The following is a 23,412-nucleotide window of genomic DNA, read 5'->3' as shown; positions in this document are numbered from 1 at the left end:
TTTTCTACCTGATTTGTATTGTATTGTCTTGAGCTATAGTATTGTCTGTATATTTGCAGGTAATTTCACCAGCAGATTTATGTCTTCATCCAATTTAAAACGTATGCCTTCATAAAATGTCCACTTTCTTTATCTTCCTATAAATAGTGTCATTTTCTCCACTTCCTTATCAAGGAGTGGGTACAAATAGCATCTTTCTCAAAGTATATGTATATTTAAGAGCACTGAAGTCACACAGAGCAGAAAAGTTTATAATAAAATTATGGATATAACGTCCAATCCATCAGTGAACGTGAGTTACATTTGTCCTTTTGGACAGTTTGAAGCTATATGATATAGTTGAAATAGTTCGACAGGAGTCAGAGATCTTGCTCTGGCTTTGTCTCATCTTCAGACTGCATTTTCCTCCATGTAACATGGAAAATATTCTAGGAAGAGCTGAAAATTCTACAGACCTCTTCTATCTCTGATATCCCATGACCCTCATGTGGCTTATCAGCCACCTGAACCCAAATACTTATTCTAGAATATTTTACTTAGAGGAAAATTTTCTGATGTATGATTAATATTCTGTGAAGAAGCATGGATTTTCAAATGATTTGAAAGAATTCTTATATACATCTGGACTCTACCACATGGGCATACACATATACCACATTCACAGACACATTCACACTCACAAATGCACACAGAAAGAATTCATAGGGATGCAACAAAGAATCCAAAAAAGTTAGGACTACATAGCACACAGTTGGGCACTGGAGGCAGTGTGAATCGTCCTGGGAGTAACACACGAGCCTCCTTAAACCAGTAAAGCTAACAATTTTTTAACATTTCCAACTCTCCATTTCAAACTTAGCATTTTAAACTCAATTTACAGAGAATTTTAACATGCACTTTTCATTTTTACCAAAATCCACAGATTATCCTTTGGTGTTGTATAGTGAACCTCCAAAATTTCACCAAATGTGAATTAAGATTGCCTGGCAGTTAAGATGAGCTCTTGATTAAACCTTATTCTTTGTCCTGGGTATATAATGTTGCATCTACTCCCCATTATGTTACTATTTATATATAAAAAGAAGGAACCTCAAGCCCATGTAACCATTTGGAGATCACCTAAAATAATATTAACATAATATTATCATTTATCAATTTACAATGTAATGGTACTATTGTATACATTGCATGTTTATTAATTTCTTCATTAACATAGTTCTAAAGCATGGGCATCTTCATTTTAACAAAAAAAAAAAACTATTGCATGAAGATGTGAATTAAATTGCGTGACACAACACAGCTGGAAAACATGCATTTCAAGATAGCCTCTACTGTCACATCTCCTGGCTAGAGAAGAATAGACTTGAAATTAGTCATATTAGAAAGTGCATTGAATGTATTAAACTCAGTTTTTTTTAAGGCGGATTAAAATGGATATTCTTCTATGCCTAATTGCAGATTGCTACAAAAAGTGATTACAATCTGGGAAAAGAGAACATGAAACTCCCCAAACTCGGGAGGATCTGCCATCAGATGCATTGATTTGGGGGTCCTTCAGCTTTTTCAAATTATTGCATTTGTGATGGCAGCAGAGGAACCTGGTCACAATTTTAGATAACAGAAGTGACAGCAAAATGCATCATTTCACACAAGCTGGTATTTTATGATAATTTGCTTTTGGTGTTTATCAATGTTATTAAGGTTTTACGTTTAAAAAATCAACCATGCTAAATGGATATAGCAAAAATAAGTACTTTCCATCCTCTCTTTCATGTCAGCACTGTCTTAAAAGGCAAGCTCTTTTGATAATTTTATCTCTTCTACCATAATTTAACTCCAATTATTTAAATATTATGTTCATACCCATGTCTCTTGAATAAGCAATACAGACATTGTCTGTTATGCACTGTCTATTGTGGCATGTGGCAATTTGCTAAACTCTCTTTCCACTTCCCCCAATAATCATTCATTCATGCAGTCATTCAAAAGAGTTAGTTATTGACCACTTACTAACTGCCAGTCTCCTTTCTAGGACGTAAGAATAGAATCATGGGAATAAAATTCTATCAGAAAAAGGCAGGTACAAATCAAAAAAAAAATATGTCAAGTAATGATACGTGGAAACAAGGAAAATAAAGTGAAACAAGGGAATAGAGAGTGGTTGGTTACGAACTTACCTCTTTCATAAAATTACATTTGAATAAAGGTATGATAAGATGAGGAAAGATCAATGTAGAAATCAAGAGAAAGATTTTCAGGCAAAAGGAGCAGTTGAAATCTTTAAAGCAGGAATGTGCTTGGTATTTTATAGAATTGATTAAGAGACTAAGAGAGCTAGGCTAAGACTATAAAGGAGCAAGTTGTAGTGCACAATATTAGAAATCAGATCATAATATTAGGGACCAGATCGTATCTAAAACTGTGATCATATAGGGCTTGGTAGGGCTCTCAGTGCTGCCAGGAAAGCATGTTGGTATGTTCCCTGTCTCAACCACACTGATATCTCTTCCACTATTCTTACATCAGATGATCTTGCTTCCTACCTTATTAGAAAATTGAAATCAATCAGCCCTTCTGTCATGTATTCCTTTTACCCACCTGCTGCTACAGAATATAAGATATCTTTGCTCCTGTAAAAATTGAATCCCTTCATTTATTTACTAATTCATCACTTCTTACTTGTTCAAAGACTCTGTCTAGCAATCCTTCTCTTTCTGTCCTACATCAGTAAGTTTTACTCTCTACTGGATTATTTCCATAAGCACACAAATAAGCTGTTATTTCTCCCATCTTAAAAATGAACACATCAATCACAATAATAATAATAATAATAATAATTTTATATTTTAAATTTATATATTTTTATATTTTATATATTTTTGTATTTATATTTTATAATTTTATAAATATGTGCTTGTGTGTGTTTAGTGGAAGTAGTATCAGGTCTCATTTAACAAGCCGACCAGAGCACACCTAGTTAAAACTCACCACATTCTGGCCAAAGACCAAACACTGCCCACTGCAGGCAAGAAGAGTCTCTGCAGACAACTAGACTGAAGCGTAGAACAGCCAGAACACAACAGCAAAGTACATGTAGTACCCATCAGAGACACTTCCTGAAGCACCAGGCCCTGAACACTACATGACCTCTTTTTCACAAAGCCATTGCTTTCAGGAGCTAGAAACATAATGGGCTTTTCTTTTTTTTTTAATGTTTATTTATTTTGAGACAGAGACAGACAGAGCATGAACAGGGGAGGGTCAGAAAGAGAGGGAGACACAGAATCTGAAGCAGGCTCCAGGCTCTGAGCTGTCAGCACAGAGCCTGACGTGGGGCTCGAACTCACGGACCTTGAGATCATGACCTGAGCTGAAGTCGGACGCTTAACCGACTGAGCCACCCAGGTGCCCCATAATGGGCTTTTCTAACACATGAAAAAAGGCAGAGACTTAGACAAAATGCCAAGATGGAGGAATCCACCCCAACTGAAAGATAAGGTCATGGCCAGAGATCTAAGGGAAACAGATATAAGTAACATGCCTAATGGAAAATGTAAAGCAACAATCATATGGATGCTCACAGGGCTTAAGAAAAGAATGGAAGACTTCAAAAAGGGCCTATGACAAAGGTAAAAGAGTTAAAAAGCAATCAGTTCAAAATGAAATGTGCAATCAATAACTGAGATTCAAAACAGGCTTAATGAAATGGACACAGGATGGAAGACTCAGAGGAACAAATAAGTGACCTAGAAGACAAAATAATGGAAAATAATGATGCTGAACAAAAGAAAGAAAGAATTATGGAACACGAGAATAGGCTTATGGAACTCAGTGACTCCATCAAATGCAATAATATTGGTACCATAGGAGTCCTGGAGGAGAAGAGAGAGTAAATGGGGCAGAGAATTTATTTGAGGAAATAATACATGAAAACTTCCCTAATCTGGGGAAGGAAACAGACATTCAGATCCAGAGGCACAGAGAACTCCCATTAAAATCAACAAAAGCAAGTCAAAAACAAGATATATTATAATTAAATTTATAAATTATAGCAATAAAGAGAAAACCCTAAAAGCAGAAAGACAAAAGAAGTCCCTAACTTACAAGGGAAAATCCATAAGGCGAACTGCAGAACTCTCAACAGAAAGTTGACAAGCCAGAAGGGTTACATGCTGAGGTAAAATATCTGCAGTCAAGAATATTCTATCCAGCAAGACTATCATTCAGAATAGAAAGAGTGATAAAGGAGTTCCCCAGACAAACAAAAACTAAAGGAGTTGGTGACCACTAAACCAGCCTTGTAAGAAATATTAAAGGGGTCTTTGAGTGGAAAAAGAAAGACCAAAAGTGACAAAGGCAAGAAAGGAACAAAGAATGGCTCCAAAAATGACAAAACAAGTAACAAAATGGCACTAAATACATATCTATCAATACTTACTCTGAATGTAAATGGAGTAAACACTCCAATCAAAAGACACAGTGTATCAGAATGAATAAAAAAGAATATCCATCTATATGCTGACTACAAAATATTCATTTTAGACCTAAAGACACCTGCAGATTGAAAGTGAGGGGATAGAGAACTATTTATCATGCAAATGGACATCAAAAAAATCCAGAGTATCAATACTCATATTGGAAAAACTAGACTTCAAACCGAAGATTATAATAAGAGATGAAGAAGGGCACTATATCATAATAAAGGGGACAATCCAAAAAGAAGATATAACAATTGTAAATGTTTATGCACCCAACATGAAAGCACCCAAATATATAAAACAATTAATAATAAACATAAAGGAACTCACTGATGATAGTACAATAATAGTAGGGGAGTTTAACACCCCACTTACATTAGACAGATCATCTAAGCAGAAAATCAATAAGGAAACAATGGCTTTGAATGATACATTAGACTGGATGAAGTTAACAGATATATTCAGATAATTCCATCATAAAGCAGCAGAATACACATTCTTTTTTAGCACACATGGGACATTCTCACATACTGGGTCACAAATCAGGCCTCAACAAACACACACACACACACACACACACACACAAAACACAACAAACACTATAAAATTTGAGGTCAACTACAAATACTGGAGGTTAAGAGACATCCTATTAAGCAATGAATAGGTCGATGAGGAAATGAAAGATTTTTTTTTTAAAAACATACGAAACAAATGAAAATGAAAACATGACAGTCCAAAACCATTGGGATGCAGCAAAAGTGGTCATAAGAGGGAGGTATAAGCAATACAGGCTTACCTCAATAAGCAAGAAAAGTCTCAAATATACAACCTAACCTTATACCTAAAGGAGCTATTAAAAGAACAACAAATGGAGTGTAAAGCTAGCAGAAAAAAGGAAATGATAAATATTAGAACAGAAATACATGATATAGAAACAAACAAACAAACAAAAACCAGTAGAACAGATCAATGATACCAGGAGCTGATTTCTTGAAAGAATTAATAAACTTGGTAAACCCCTAACCAGACCTATCAAAAAGAAAAGAGAAAGGACCAAAATAAAATTATAAATAAGACAGAGGAAATAACAACCAACACCACAGAAATACAAATTATAATAGAACATTATGAAAAATGATATGCCAACTAATTAGACTACCTGTAAGAAATGGGTAAATTTCTAAACTTAAGGGTCTCAATGTGACCCCCGAGGGAGTGAGGTAAAGAGAACAAGCTCTCAGAAGTAATCTCTGGGACACTCCAAAAAAATGAGTTATGTTAATCCAACAAAGGAAATGAAAAAGATGGCTATTATATTAGAAGAAACAAGTAATAGTAATACTGCAGAACCAAGAGAAGGAAAAGAGAGCTATCAACATGTCAAATGCTACTGATGGATCCATTGTGATGCAAAGAATTAGCCAGACGCTATGAAAGATAACTCTTCCAGTGAGTGGTGAGGACAAAGGTATCATTCTAATGGTTAAGGATGAGAGAATAAGACAGAAGGGAAGGAGACCACGGATTCTTACAAAGTTTTGCAACAAAATAAGTTGAGAAATGAAGCATCTGGAAAAGTATGTGAGTTTGAGGGATATTTTCTTTTGTTTTTGTTTTAATTTGGCGGGTATTAGCATGTGTATGTATCAAAAAATGAAATAATAAAAGGAGGGGAAACAATTCTGCAGAGTAGAAAAGTGAGATAATTTCAGGATTAAAGTATAATATTCAGAAAGGATGGCAAGAGTAGAATTGATATAGGCACATCATGGTTCTATAATATTGATCCTAAATTCTGTATTGAGCTGATAGAAAATAATGTAGAAATACAAAAGTTGATGTGCCAGAATTTGTTAGTCTAAAATCTACAAGTGAGATTCAGGAAATCAAATTAATTGAGATGGAAGGAAAATTTTAGAAGTCTATTTTATTTTATTTATTTTTTTACTGTTACCAGAAGAAACATGGGATTGCTCAACTTTTAGCTCTGAAGGCAAGGAAAGGACTTCTCCCAACCAACCCATTTATAGATATTGTTATAGATAAATAAAAATACAATAAATAAGTAAAATGGAAAGAAATTATTATATATCATGAGATTTGTTTCTTCAATACAAGATATCATTGTTATAACTATGATAAATTGGCCATTGTTTTGGCTGAGTCATTGTTTTATTTCTTTATGCAACTTTTGTTCCTGGTGTTAATAATAAGACTCATTTTTATCAGTTTGTCCTTGATGATTTTGTCCTCCTGAACATGTCTTCTTCCACACTCCGATAGCCACTCTATAAAATTTTCTAGAGACTGGTTCTCTCAGACATACTGTCCTGAATGATCGTTTCCCCGGCTCCAGGAGTATTTGCTTCCTTGGTAGATGCCATCCTGGCATTCTGTGCACACCTGCTGCTCCTTGCCTGGGTGGAATATTCTATTGACTCCATTTCATAATTTGTTATTTAAAATTTAATTTCTCTGGGCGCTTGGATGGCTCAGTCTATTAAGTGTCCAACTTCAGCTCAGGTCATCATCTCACGGTTCGTGACTCTGCGCCCTACTTTGGGCTCTGTGTTGACAGCTCAGACCCTGGAGCCCACTTAGGATTCTGTGTCTCCCTCTCACACTGCCCCTCCTCTGCTCATGCTCTGTCTCTCTCTCTCTCTCAAAAATAAATAAACATTTTAAAAATTTAAATTTAATTTCTCTTTTGATAAAACACACCCTCTAATGTCTTTCTGGGTTTGCATTGTAGATAAGTTATCTGATACAAAATTCTTGGTAATGTCTTTATCCTTCCTTCTTCAATTGTGTTATATTTTGGCTGTGTAGGAAATTCAGGTGGAAATTATTTTTCCTGAGAATGTTAGAAAACATTGCTCCATTTATGTCTCAGCTGCTGTGGACGAGTCTGATGTCATGCCAATCTTATTTCAAATCTTGCTTATGATTCATGATTTCCACTCTTTGGTACTCTTTGTGTCTTCTGTTTATTCCAAACATTATAAAAGTTTATGATGATATAGCTGAAATTTTTTGGGCAGCCCCTTTGTGAGTATAAAGATTTGTTTCTTCTCTAATCTGCAATGTCAGTTATCAATCTGACTTAACTTATTTGTATCCAAGATTATAATTATTACCAGCTTCATTGAAAGTAGATATTTTTTCCTCAAATTCTTGCTTGTAAATTTTTTCTTTGAACATGCATTAAGCTGAGAGCACATATATAGAACATGAGACCAAGAAATTCATTTCTTGAAAGATCTCTACATCAGGTTAAAGGGATTCCAAAGCAGTCTGTAAATGGTTTAGCCATGATCATGCTAAGTTTAGCCTTCACCGAGTTATGACACACCTCCTTTTTCCACCTTGTGATTCTGCTCTTCCCTATCCTCTCTTTTCTTTCCTAAGTATATGATCACGGATATAGGCCTTTTACTTCTATTAATGTACATCACTTAAATACATGCACACCTTGAAAATCTGTGTCCACTTACCTAACATTTAACTAAGCTATCTTGCTCAATATATAATGTGTCTATTTATTTACTCCCTCTTGTATTTAATTACAATAATGTGTCTTTTTGAAATAGTTGTTTTTTGACCTTTAATACTCTTTCTTTTATTATTCTCTCAGCCCCTTCACAACTACTAAATCCATTTATCTTTTCTCAAATTACTGAGCCCTGAAGGAAGTGAAACACTATTATGATAATTTGTCTGCATTTGTTCCATTAAAGAGCAGTGAGAGTCTAACTATAAGCATATTATTTCTACTTAAAACACTATGTTGCACAAAGAAACCTTTATTTACCGATTTCCCATTAGAAGTTGGCTTTGTAAATGAATGTATCTTACTCGGTGGACAATTTTCTACTTTAGTAAAAAATTGTTATAATTTTAAAAAGCAATACTTTGACACAAAAATGTATTGTAAAAACAGAGGCAAATTAAATATTAATATATGTTACATTCCCACAAGCTAGAAATAACATGTTATAAACTTCAATGATTTATTTTCTCTTGCAGACACCATCTAATACCCTATATCAAAATGCTCAACCACCATTATTAAGGTTGTTCTTTGTTATTCTTTCCTTCTCAATTGCTCATATATTTAATTTTAATAACATTGAAATTGTATAAAATAGACTTACTCAAGATGTTCTACGAACACAGAGATATTGAATTAGGTCGAGTTGGTAGTTTATATTTAAAACCCTTAATATACTGACAAATAAAGCAGAATGTTGGAGATTTTGGGATTTAAAGGGATGTTTGGTTTGTGATTATATATTTATCTGATTTTTAAATGCTTATATTATGTTCTTTCTGAAAATCTAACTTTTGGGACTCTCCCTATAAGCTTCTCAAATTCTTTAATGACAAGATACAGCCATTTACTCTCAAAAATTATTCCTGACCTTCTTATCCTAGAAGACGGTTTCCTCCTTATAAAGATCTTGGTATTATAATATTAAATCTCCTATTTATTTATCTTATTCATAATACCAGCTACATCATTGAAAATTATGCTTCACCATCTAACACATGTGTATTCAGATTATATATTTACCTATTAAAAGCCATACCTAAAGATCAGGTATTTCATTTTAGCCATCTAAAGGTACTCATCAAAATCATTGCTCCCTGAGGTGTCAGACCATCAAATCAACCATAGAATGAGACTAATATTTCTAATAACATATTATCAACAAAGAAATAATCACAAATTTTAAAATCTAATCACAGGACATACTAATAAAAATAAAAGCTTTTAAATACACAAAGAAGGTAGATATAGATATAGATGATATAGAAAGATATAGATATAGACAAATATATAGACAGATATAGATACACACACACATATATAGATACATGTGTATCTATCTATATATACACTTTCAATATTTTATTTGACTAGATACAAATCACATATCATTTAGGTTTCTGTTTAATTACTTTATTTTCAGGGAGAAGTTTACAGATATCAAGTCTACACTTGGTTTTCCTGTTTTATTTTTCCATTGGTTCTTGTAATTTCATTTTTCAAAATGACTTATTGCATGTAATTGCTCATGTCCTTGTACATATAGTATTGCACTGCATATTAGACAATATGGACACTAGAAAAACTGAGCACCATTTCTTCTTTCAATCCCTGCACTAAATAATTAAGAAAAATTGAAGATATCTACTATTTTGGGCATTTAAAAATTCTTAACTTTGTCTATAATTTCCATTTTACTTCCTTTTACTGAAAATTGTGTTTATGTAGATACATGCTACATACAGTATATACACAGATTGCTTCTGCTTGTATTAGTTTTCTAGACAGTTTTAACTATCATTATTTTGTAATTTAAATTTAGTAATTTGGAAATTTAGTGAGTAATAAAGATTGTAAAAATATTACCTAAAAATAATGTTTATTAGCATATAAAGAAATTCAAAGACAATTGAAATGTTTAATTTATAATGAATTGTATCTTTACCCTTTTAAAAGCAATAGCTTCAAATTAAGTCTAGCTGTCATGATTATTGTCATCAAATACTATATTATATGGGAAAAGAAACATCTTTGGTTTGTACCCAGCTCTTATCTGTCAAGTTCAGAGCTTGAACTAAATTGTTTCTTTTATTTTCATATTTAAGGCTCTGCAATATAAGATTCTATTCCTTTTAAAATTACGAAGTATTAAGGGGCACCTGGGAGCTCAGTTAGTTGAGCATCCAACTCTTGGTTTCGGCTCAGTTCATGATCTCATGTCTTCATGAGTTCAAGCCCTGCAGAGGATTCTGTGTTGGCAGAAAGGAGCCTTGTTGGGATTATTTCTCTCCATCTCTTTCTGCCCCTCCCCCATTCATGCTGTCTCTGTCTCTATCAAAATAAACTTTAAAAACATTTTAAAAATAAATAAGATTATTAGCTTTTAAGTATCTATTTAGTGCTACATACTATATGAATTATAAACATATACATGAGAAGGTAAAGCTGTTTATTTGGAGTTTACCATTTGGTTAGAGAAAAAGACAAATGTCACAGCTGATAAAAAACCAGATAAAAAGCACAATAAATTTCCAGGGGAAGAGAAGTTTTTTGGAGGATTGATTTTTCAAAAAATTCTGTTTTATTTTATCCTTTGCATTTCTTTCTGTTCAATTCTATTCTAGATTGTAAACATTTATACAATGCTATTCTGTGCTCTTTATGCCATGCTGGGGACATTGTGGTGTATAGAAAATGGAAAAAGTGTAGATTCTTTTCCCAAGAATCTTGCCAGTTTTCCATTTTTCACAAATGACTCTAACATAAGAAAAATACTAATTCACAATATAGTAAAGTTGGAAGCAAAGTGCAGTAGCAATGCTAGAGAGTATAACTCAATTATGATTAGGCTATAAAGAAGTCTTATGTGAGAAATAGCACTTGAATTTATACTTAGTAATGTGTAGGGATTCAATAACCATGGTTTAAGGGACAATTGTACAGAAGAGAAACAGCATTAGCTAGTGAAAGATGTGAAAAATGCTAGATATTGAGTGGTTAAAATTTATATTTGGTGTCATATTGTAGGAATGTGCTTGAAAGGGCTGGTTGGTAAAACGTGATAAAAAATCAATGCCATTCTGACTGTCAACTTTTGGAAATAAGTAATGTCAAAAGTTCTTAAGCAACAAAGTTATTTGATCTTACTATGTTTTAGGACATTGTTCTAAGAGAGTTAAGAAGAGTTTAGAGGAATGTTGTATTTTTTTCAATCATTTATTCAATATTGTTTACATAAAGTCCAAACAATAGCACAAAAATCCTAACAACTTGGAAATTATATTTCAATGGAAAGTGTAAAATAAATTGTTCAAATAGCATAATATAATGTAATATATTACCAAATAAAAAATAAAATGATATAATACAATGTTTGATATAAAAAAAGGTAGTAACAGGTATATACGTTCTATGAAAAAAAAAACAAATGAAAGTAGGTTGAAAGATCAGAGAGTAAATGGGGATGCATGACAATTACATTGGGTGGAGCAGTGTCCTCTGAAGGAAAAACATTCGAGCAAATGCATGAATGAAATAAGGGACATGGTCATGACTCTGGAATGAAATTCTTCTTGGCACTGGCACGGAAAAACCATTACTCTAAGAACAAAGTGGGATTGTAAGGGCTAAGAAAACCAATGAGCTTAGTGTGGGCACAAAAATATACATAGATGTGCAGAAGGCAATGAGGTTGGTGAGGAAACCAGAGATCATGTCAGCCTTGTAGGTATGTTAAGAACCATTGGATTCATTCTACCTGGGATGGGAAGACTTTGAGAGTTATAAGAAAAGAAACAGCACGATTTTATGTACTTTCAAAATACCACTTCATTGTTTAGGTGGATGATTGACTATGGAGGGACTAGAGAGGGTAGTGGACTAGAAGTAGAAATAATTAGTAGGGTATTAAAGTAATTCAAGCCAGATAAAATGTATTTACTTTAAGATGGTAATAGTGGAGAGAAACTGGTTACATTTGGGATTCCTAAGTTTGTGAAACGTTGAATAAGAATAAAACAATTATATATTATTTGACAAAAATGTAATATATTTATGAACAAAGGTAGTGCAAGGATGTGAGAATAAGAGATCAATTATGAAAGTCTCTTTCAACATAAAAAGAGTTTGGTGTTGGATTTTGTAGGTGCATGAGAGAAGGGCTCATAATCTCTCTGATATTTCAAGATGACTGAAAAAAATTTGGAGATATTAGTCAATGTAGTGAGTTGTATAGAAAAAAAAAACAAAATAAAACAAGCTTTGTAGGAAAACAACCGGAGACAGTTGAGAACATGTAGGGGGAAGACTGTGAAGATGGTTAACACACAATTGCAAACTTGGGTCTGAGTATCAGTGTGTAGCAGATTATGACCTGTTCTTCAGTAATTTGTAAATACCAATAAAAATCTAATTCAATACATTGAAAAAGAAAAAGGAACCAAACATGCATTTAAAAATATCAACAGGAGAGAGTGACATCAGAAGATGGCAGAATAGTATGTCTCTGTACTCTTCCCCCAACAGAAACACTGACTTCACTTTCATAAAGAACAAGGATGCCTTTATGAGAGTTCTGGAATTCAGGAGAGCGGTTACAGTACCCTAGTGGAGCAAAGAAGCAAGAAAAGATGCATTATAAAAAGTGGAAATAAAAGTCTCACTATATCTCTACCATCCATCTTCCAACCAGGCACAGCGGTGCCAAAAGAATTTTCAGTATTGGCTCATGAATTTTCCTGTGAAGAAAAGAGAGAGGAAGCCCACCCATGGTCCCAGTCACCAGGCTGGCTGCCCTGGGAACCACTGCACCAGGCCCACCTGTGGCCTCTGACCAAATGTAAAAAATTTTCCATGCAAATGGTAACCAAAAGAGAGCAGGAGTGTCATACTTATATCAGACAAAATAGACATTAAGTCAAAAACTGTCACAACAGACAAATAAGGTCCTTATATAATATTAAAATGGTTAATTCAACAGGACGATATAACAATTATGAATATATATGTACCCAACATCAAAGCACCTAAATATATAAAGCAAACACTGATAGATCTGAAGAGAAAAATAGACACCAATACAATAATAGATTTCAATATCTCATTTTAAGATGTGTATAGATGATCCAGACAGAAGAAGAATTAAAAAAAGAGCAAACTTGAATATTACAGACCAAAAGGACCTAACAAACATATACAGTACATTGCACCTAACAGCAACAGAATACACATTTCTCTCAAATGCACACAGAGCAGTCTATAGGATGAATCATATGCTAGATCAGAAAATAATAAATAATAGTTAAGATTAAAATCATTCCAAATATCTTTTTCCGAACAAAATGGCTTAAAACTAGAAATCAATAACAAAAGAAAAACAGGAAAATTCACAATTACATGGAACGTAAACAATACACTCTTGGGACGGGACACCTGGGTGGCTCAGCGGGTTGAGCGTTTGACTTCAGCTCAGATCATGATCTCAAGGCTTGTGAGGTTGAACCCTGCTTCGGGCTCTGTGTTGACAGCTCTGAGTCTGGAGCCTGCTTCAGATTCTGTGTCTCCCTCTCTCTCTGCCCCTCCCCCGCTCATGCTCTGTTTCTCTCTGGCTTTCAAAAATAAACATTACTTTTTTTTAAATAAAATAAACAACAACAACTCTTGAACGACCATTGGGTTACAGGAAATATCCAAAGAAAAATTAGAAAATATCTTGAGACAAATGAAAACAAACACAGCATATACCAAAACTTATAGGATACAACAAAACCAGGACTAAGAGAGGTTTATAGCAATAAACACCTATGTAAAAAAAGAAAAAAAAAGATCTCAAATAACTTCACTTTACAACCCCAGGAACTATTTTAGAGAAAGCTTAACCCAAATTTAGGAGAAGGAAGAAAATAATAAAGATCAGAGCAGAAATAAATGAAATAGTGTATAAAACAATAGAATAAAACCAATTGTACTGAGTTGGTTTTTTGAAAATAAAAACAAAATTGAAAACCTTTTAAATAGACTAACCATAAAAACCAGAGAGAAGACTCAATTAAGTGAAGTCAGAAATGAAAGATGAGAAATTACAACTGATGGCAGGGAAATAAAAAAGATTGTAAGAGACTAATATGAAAAGTTGTATGCCAACAAGTTGGACAACCTAAAAGAAATGGAGAAGTTACTCAGAACATACAAACTACCAAGACTAAAAAGAAATAGAAAACCTGAACAGGAAAAAAAAAAACAGGGAGATTAAATATGTAATCTAAAACTTCCTAATAAAGAAAAGTTAAGGACTAGGATGGCTTCATAGGTGAATTTTTTAAACATTGAAAAAAGAATTAATATCACTCCTTCTTAAACTATTTCTAAAAACAGATGAGGAGGGAATGCTTCCAAACTCATTGAAACCACCTCAGCATCACCTTGAAACAAACACCAGATAAAAACATTATAGTAAAAGAAAATTATAGGCCAATATCCCACATGAACATGTGTGTAAAAATCTTAAACAAATTATTAGTAAACCAAACTCCACAGCACATTGAAAAGATAATACACCATAACCAACTGGGATAGTTCAACATCCACAAATCAGTCAGTGTGAAATACCACATTAACAGAATAAAGGATAAAAATCACATGATTATCTCAATTGATACAAAAAAAAAAAAGCATTTACCAAGTTTAGCACCCATTCACGATAAAAGTCGTCAACAAATTAGTATAAAGGAACTCATCTCAACATAATAAAGGCTATATATGACAAGCCCACAGTTAACATCATACTCAGTGATGAAAAATTGAAAGCTTTTCCTTTAAGATCTGGAACAAGGCAAAGATGCCCACCTTCCCCCTTTTTATTCAGTAATACTAGATTTCTTATCCAGAGCAATTAAGCAAGAAAAAGATATAAAAGTCATCCATACTGGAAAGGAGGAAGTAGAATTTTGTTTGTGGATGACATGATATTATATGCAGAAAACCCTAAAGACTACAAAAAAACTGTTATAATTAATAAATTCAGTTAAATTGCAGGACATAAAAACAATACACAAAAATCAGTAGAGTTTCTGTACATCAACAAATTACTACACAAAATTAAATTAAGAAAATAATTGCATTTAGTGTAACACCAGAACAAATAAACTATTTAGGAACAAACTTAACCAAGGAGGTAAAAAACTTGTACATTAAAAACTATAAAGCACAGAAAAAGTATTTAGCAAACACAATAAATGGAAAGACATCCCTTATATCCTGTAAGATGGCTATTATCAATCAATAAATCAATAAAATTTTAGAAAAGAGAGGATCCTACATACTGTTTTCCACAGTTGCACAAATTTACATTCCCACCAACAGTACACAAGGGTTCCCTTCTCTGCACATTCATAAGAACACTTGTCATTTCTTGTCTTTTTGAGACCAGTCTTTCTGACTGGTGGAAAGTGATATCTCATTATGATTTTGATTTTCATTTCTCTGAAGATTAGTGATGTTGAGCATCTTTTCATGTGTCTATTGGCAATCTGTATTTCTTAGGAAAAGTGTTTATTCAGGTCCTCTGTCCATTTTTTAATAAGATTATCTATTTGTTATCGTTGAATTATTTAAAGTTATTTATATATATTGGATCCAGTAGTCCCACCTCTGGGTATTTATGTAAAGAAAATAAAAACACTAACTAAAAAAGATATAGGTGCCCCTATATTCACTGCAATATTATTTACAATAGCCAAAATATGGAAACGACCTATGTGACTCTAAAATGAATGGATAAAGAAGAAAAAAGAACATTGTGTGTGTGTGTGTGTGTGTGTGTGTGTGTAATATTAGCATAAAAATAATGAGATCTTGCCATTTGCAGCAACGTGGATGGACCTAGAGGGTAGTTCATGTTAAGTGAAATAAGTCAAACTGAGAAACACAAATACCATAGGATTTCACTCATATGTGAAATCTAAGAAACAAAACAAATGAGCAAACAAACAGAGATAGACTCATAAATACAGAGAGAAAACTGGTAGTTGCCAGAGATGTCTGGGGGGGGGGTGCTGGGTAAAACAGGTAAAGGGGATTAAGAGGTACAATTTCTAGTTATAAAATAAAAAAGTCACAAAGATGAAAAGTACAGCATAGGGAATATGGTCAATAATATTGTAATAATATTGTATACTGACAGATGGTAACTGCACTAATCATGGTGAGGCACCTGAAACTAATATAACATTGTATGTCAACTACAAAACATCAATAATAAAAATTTTTAAAAAGACAAGTGCTGATGAGGTGTGGAGAAAAGTGAATCCTGTGTACTGCTGGTGGGAATGTAAATTGGTACATTCACTATGGAAAGGAGCATAAAGGCACCTCAAAAATTGTTTTTAATAACTACCATATGATCCAGCAATCCCACTTCTGTTATACATGCAAAAGAATTGAAGTCAAGATCTTGAATAGATACCCACACTCCCATGTTGATTACATTATTCATAGTAGTCAAGATATGGAAACAACCTAACTGTGCATCAATGAATGAATGAATAAGGAAAGGGTGGTATATGCATACAATAAAATGCTATTCAGCCATAAAAAAAGAAATCCTACCATTTGTGAGAACATGGATGAACCTGGAGGACAGACACCCTGCTTAGTGATATAAGCCCGACACAGAAGGACAAATACTCCATGAATCCACTTATATAAGGAACCTGAAATAGTTAAACTTAAAGCAACATAAATGAGAGCGGGGTTATGGGAAGTTGGAAATGGAGAGGTATTAGTCAAAGGGTACAAAGTTTCAGTTATATAAGATAAATGAGTCCTAGAGATCTACTATTCACTATAGTAACTATAGTTAATAATACCATATTGTTATTATTAAAAATTTGCTATCAGGATAGATTTTAAGGTAAGTGTTATCACCTAATAATAATAATAGTAAAAATTAAAGACAGCAGGAGGAAACTTTTCTAAGAAATATATATGTTATGGCATAGATTGTGTTGATGGTCTCATGGTGCAGTTGACCCTTGATCAATGCTAGGCTTGGGTGCTAACCCCTCCAGCAGTCAAAACCCTACACATAACTTTTGATTCCCCAACACTTACATACTAATAGCCTAATATTGATCAAAAGGAAACCTTATTGATAACATAGATAGTTGGCTAATACATGTATTGTATGCTCTATATGTAATATACTATATTCATAATAAAGTAAGCTAGAGAAAAGAAAATATTCTTAAGAAGATTATAAGGAAGAAAAAATACATTTATGGTACTGTACTGTATTGATCAAAAAAACACACTTATAAGTGTGCCTACACAGTTCAAACCCATATTGTTCAAAGATCATCTGTATACTTATCTCCAAAATCATCAGGTTGTATACAACAAATATGTATGACTTTCTTTATGTCAATAATATTTTAGTAAAGTGGCTTAAAAATATCATGAAGAACTGGAGCTGATCCAAAAGAATATACTGGACTATTCTTTAATCGAATCAAGAAGTATAATTCTATTTAGAGAAACTGCAAGAAATCTTCATGGGAAGGGACTGTAACAAAAGAAACGGAGTTCAGAGTTCATTTCTTTAAAGAAGTAGATTACCTCAGGCAGTGGGAACTTTTCCATTTATTTCATTGGGTTAGATTTGAAAAATGATTATTTCTTAGAATGTTTCTAATTGATCTGTGACTATATCTATCACACAAAGGGGCTTCAGACAATTAACTATCTTCTTGTTCTTCAAATATTTCCCCTTTGAGTATCATTCCCTTTTGATATACTGATTACAGAATAAGACATATTGGAGCATCTGATCTGATGTTGTAACTTAAAAGTGGGCAGAATGATTAGTAGTGCTTGAGTGTAGCAGCAATTACTTATGCAAAGCAGATTTCTGTATTTTTCAGCTTTGCTGAGGTAAAATTGACATACAAAACTGTAATATTTTTAAAGTGTACAACATGATAATTTGATATATGTATAAATTGTGAAAGGATTGTTCCCATTGAGTTCATTACCACAGCCATCACCTCATATATTTACCTCCCACATTTTTTTGGTGAGAACATTTAAGTTCTATTCTTAGAAAATTTTAATTATGTAGTACAACATTATCAACTATACTCACAATGTGACACATTAGATATTCAAACCTTATTTATCATATAACAGGAAGTTTATATGCTTTCACCACCATCTCTATTTCTCCCACATCACTAATCATCAGGAAAATGCAAATCAAAACCAAGAGGAGATATCACCTCACACCTGTTAGAAAGGTTATTATCAAAAAGACAAGAAATAACAAATGCTGGCAAGGATACGGAGAAAAGGGAACCCTTGTACACTGCTGTGGGGATGTAAACTGGGTCAGATGCTATGGAAACAGAATAGAGGTTCCTCAAGAAATTAAGAAAATAGAACTACCATATAACCTAGCAATTCTATTTCTGGGTCTATATCCAAAGGAAACAAACCATTATCTTAAAGACATATCTGTACTTCTGCATTCAGTATAGCATTATGTATAATATCCAAGATATAGAAATATGTTGGGTCTATCAATGAGTAAACAGATCAAGAATATAAGACAGCCATAAGAAAGAAGAAAATCCCTGGGCATCTGGGTGGCTCACTGGGTCAAGTGGCTGATTCTTGATTTTGTCTCACGTCATGATCTCACAGTTCGTGAAATCCAGCCCCACGTGGGGCTCTGTGCTGATAGTGTGGGGCCTGCTTGGGATGTTCTCTCTCCCTCTATTTCTCAAAATAAATAAACATTAAAAAAAAAGTAATAAGGAAATCTTGTAATTTACCACAATATGGATGAATTCTGCAGGGCATTATGGTAAGTGAAATAAGCAAGACAGAGAAAGATAAATGTTTATGGTGGTATTACTTATATTGGGGGGGGAGTCAAACTCATAGATTTATGCATTTTAGTTAAACTCAAAGTTAAAGAGTTTACCTCCCTCTACTTCTAGTGTAAGTGATTATGTATTTTTGTGGTTATAAAGCTAAAAGAAATGCTCTCTTAATATTCCTTATAGAAAAAAATTCTCTCAAAACTTTCACTATTATAGTGAGACCATTGTGGCAGAGATATAGAGGTAGTATAAATTGCTATCATCTATGCATATCTTTGGAACTGAACTCAAAGAACTCACTTTTATTTGTCACCAGAGAAAGTGCATGTTAGAACTAAAGAAGAAATGAAGGTATGGGAGAAAAAGAAACTGAGGTAGAGAGAGGACAAAATAGGGGAAGTAATATAAGGTATGGACTCAAATGTTGTGTGCTTTATAACAAATTAAATTCTTTGAAAGTAAAGAATTTAGGTATCTATTTCAGCCAATTGACAGACTTAGCATCTTCACCAATTCTAAACTTTAAAAATTCTTAAAACAGTCCTTAAAGTGTTTTAAAATTCTATTACATGCAGTGATGAGCCAGCACAACAAACAAACAAAAAACAAACAGAAAAAAAAAACAAAGTAATAGTATATAGGTTAAAAAGTAAGTGAAGGCAATGATTTAGAGAAGGAAGATAAGCTTCAGCTTACGTTCGTTTTAAGGATATTTACTGATCCATGGCAAGGTGAAGGCTTTAATGAGAGACCCATCATAAAACAAGCATCACAAAGAACTATAGCTTCACTGGAGAGATGAGCAGCAGACATAAACCTTGTTTCCTCACCCCATGTCCCGTGTACTCCTAGGAAAATTGCTTATCTTGTACCTTGATGCTGAACAGATGGAAAATCACATTCCTGAAAATTGCTTATGATACGCATTACCTATGTAATATATTATAATACTGCTCATTAAACATTCATTCTCCTATCCCATTCTGTGTTCAGAGGACTTTGGGATTGCCATTGACTTTGGCATTGTCATAGGACTCTATCTGACCAACGGAAAATGAGTAGACCTTCACAACTGTGAAGTTCCTTATCTCTACCATAACTGCATGGTCCAGTGTCAATGCACCTTCAGGCTAGAAACAAGAAAAGACATGTGATATGATCCTGAACCTGACCTACAGCCTGGAGCTGAGCACTCCAGAACTTTAAGATTATAAGGAGGAGATAAATTATTATTGTTTGTAAGCCACAGAGTTTACAAGACAGTTCAAATGCATCATTATACAAAATGACTAATAAGCATTCTTATAGATTTACAATCTAAAATGTCACTCTCTAGGCAGTCTGAAAGTCTCATGCTGAAAATTTAGTCTACGGTTATCTCCAATAAATAATGCCTAAAGGAGAAAGAAATAATCTTTTCTAAATAGCTCATGGTTATCTTTAAACCCAAAGTATTCTCACAGAAAAAGCTTCAAGGAAAATGAGTAACTTAAAGCAAAGACCGCACGTGCACATACACATACACACGCAGATGGAAACAGGATACCATGAACAACAATCATTCATCAGACACAGAATATTATATAATTATGTTTATTTTTAAAAATTACTTCAAGTATAATTTACATAAAATAAAATATTCCCATTTTAATGTGCAGTTAGTTTTGGCAGATGTATTCAGTGATGTTAACATCATCACGAATGATATAGAATCTCTCCTTCATCCAAAAAGTTACATGTACCACTTTGCACTCACACTGTCCCTCACATCTGACTCTAGACAACCACTGGTCTTCCTCTATCACTATTGGTAAGATTCACTTTCCTTAGAATTTCATAAAAATGGAATAATACAGTATGTTCTTTTTGTTCTGGATGCTTTCATTTAGCATGTTTTTGACTTTTATCCATGTTATTGATGTCAATTATGTATACCTCTTCATATCTCAGTAGTGTTTCATTACGCAGATAAACATCAGTGTGTTTCATGGGAACACATTGGACATTTTGTCCAGGTTTTTGCTATTATAAGTAAAACTGCCAGATACATTCATGTGGCAATTTTTGTGAGGTGAGATGTTTTCATTTCTCTTGAGTAAATACCAATAAAAGGAATTGCTGGGTCTTATGGTAGGCATATGTTTAATATTATAAGAAACCACCACATTGTTTTCCAAAGTAATTATATCGTCTTACATTTCCACCAGCAATGTATGAGAATTCAATTGCTTCACCTTCTTAAAAACACTTGGTGTTGTCAGTGTTTATATTTTGTTTTGGCTTTGTCATTTGCATTTCCCTAATAACTAAAGTTGAGAAAAATTTTCAAGTTCTGTTTATTTGTATATCTTCTTTTACATAGTGTTTATTCAAATATTTTGTAAGTTTTTATCTTTGTTTTCTTATTATTGAGGTTCATGGGGTTCATTATATATTATGGATGCAAGTTTTTGTCAGATACTTCTTTTGCAAATATCTTCTCCTAGTATATACCTACTTTTTTGTGTTCCTGATGTAGTCATTCTAGGAAAAGCTTTAATTTTGTTAAAGCCCAATTCATCTTCACTTTCAAATTTTTTGAATCTTATTTTTTGCATCCTATTTACCAAGTTATTGACTATCTCAAGACTAAAAAGGTATTATCTTAGGACTTTTTTTCTCATACTTTTTTTCTACTGCTTTTATAGTTTTAGCTTTTATATATAGGGCAACGATAGTTTCCAAGTTAATTTTATAGAGAGTAAGGTAAAAGTTTTATTTTTTTTAAAGTATGAATAAGGAATTATACCATAGTTTGTTAAAAAAGGTTACTCTTTCCCTGATAAATTCATTTGGTACATTGAAAGGAACATTATATATACATAACTACATGTGAACTTTTTTCTGCTAATTGTCAATGTGTCTATCCTTCAATCAGTAGCATACTTCTTGATGAACATATCTTCAGGATAAATGTTGGAATTATGTAATATATATCTTCTAAATATGTTTTTCCCCCAAATAATTGAAGTTAATCTAAATGCTTTGTATTTCTGTGTCAAGTAGAAGATGATTTTTTTTACATTTTTTAAAAAAACTTTCTTGGGACTTTGATTTGATCTTGTTGAATTTAGAGAGCAAATTGATAAGCATTGACTTTTTGGGATACCTGTGTGGCTCAGTTGGCTAAGCGTCTGACCCTTGATTTAGGCTCAGGTCATGAGGTCACAGTTCATGAGGTTGAGCCCCACATCGGGCTCTGTGCTGACAGTTCAGAGCCTGCTTGGGATTTGCTCTCTCCTTCTCTCTCTGTGCCCCTCCCCTGCTCATGCTCTCTCTGTCAAAATTAATAAACATTAAAAAAAAAAAGGATTGGCTTCTTAACTATATTTAGTTACCCAACCAGTGGACAGAATAAATCTCTCAATTTATTTATATCTTCTTTAATTTCTCTCAGCAGTATTTTGCAGTTTTCAGTGAACATGTTTCTCACATATTCTGAAAAAACACCCTAAGTATTTCATGTTTTTAATAGTACTGTAAATGGTAATTTTGAATTTCCCTTTCCAGCTATTTACCTCTAGCATATAGAATTAAAGCTAAAATGTAGTCCATACATTATCAGGGCTGTGATGCCACAGCCCTGTAAGTATATTAGCATATCAAATCTTATAATGTCTTTCAAAAGATAACACTTGTCCTTGTCTCATACTCCAGAGCAAAAAAAGCCTGCATACTGATTTCGACTTGCCCACTGGAGACCTCCATGCCAGTGTTGGGTCAGGATTGTTTCTGTGTACCTTCTGGTGGAAGGATGAGCACAATGCCTGGACTCCCTACCAAGACCTGTGTTTATGGTATTGATTTTTACTCTGAAAAGAAACAGGTGTATGGGCTGTCCATCTTCAAGAAGCTACTGTGAAAGTTTGGCCCCTGTCTTATCCAGGCCTACTGTCTCTTAGAAAGTATAGGGAAGTCAAGGAAAGTCAGCCTCTGCCTGGAAAATCTTCTATAATAAATAGTTGGATTTTCCTCCAGCAGCCTTTCTCTGGTTCTATGTGTTTGTAATTGATTGATGTATCTTCTTGATGGATTGATTCCTTAATCAATGTTATTTTCAACATCAATGTAATATTCTTTGTCCATTGTTACAACTCAGATTAAAAAAAATAAAACTATTAAAACTATAGGGGTGCCTGGGTGGTTCAGTTGGTTAAGTGTCTGACTCTTGATTTCAGTTCAAGTCATGGTTCTTGAGTTCAAGGCTTGCATCAGGCTCTGAACTGACAGTGTGGAGCCTGCTTGGGATTCTCTCTCTCCCACTTTCTCTGCCTCTTCAGTGCTCATGGTTTCCCTCTCTCTCAAAAATAAATAAATAAACATTTAAAAAAACTTTAGAGCAAGCACTTCAGAATAGTGAAAGAAATGAATGGCTGATTAAATAAATATCACTAGAAATCAGGGAAATCAAAATTAAAACTTGACATACAATTTCATAACCATGTAATTAACACATGTAAGAGGTCTA

The 23,412-nt window shown here is 33.4% G+C and overlaps 1 long non-coding RNA gene across 1 annotated transcript in view; it reads left to right on the top strand.

Annotated features, from left to right (window-relative positions):
- The window catches only part of LOC116738315, an 82,873-nt gene extending 59,802 nt beyond the window's left edge, over window positions 1-23,071 (top strand). The window contains exon 4 of the long non-coding RNA XR_004344105.1: window positions 22,602-23,071. This is a non-coding gene — a long non-coding RNA (uncharacterized LOC116738315). The remainder of the gene's footprint in view (window positions 1-22,601) is intronic.
- Window positions 23,072-23,412: the final 341 nt, after the last annotated feature.

Source organism: Lynx canadensis, chromosome C2 (assembly GCF_007474595.2).
Source record: "Lynx canadensis isolate LIC74 chromosome C2, mLynCan4.pri.v2, whole genome shotgun sequence".
Classification (NCBI taxonomy): domain Eukaryota; kingdom Metazoa; phylum Chordata; class Mammalia; order Carnivora; family Felidae; genus Lynx; species Lynx canadensis.
Note: the sequence above shows the minus strand (reverse complement) of the source record. Positions and strands in the feature narration are given on the sequence as shown.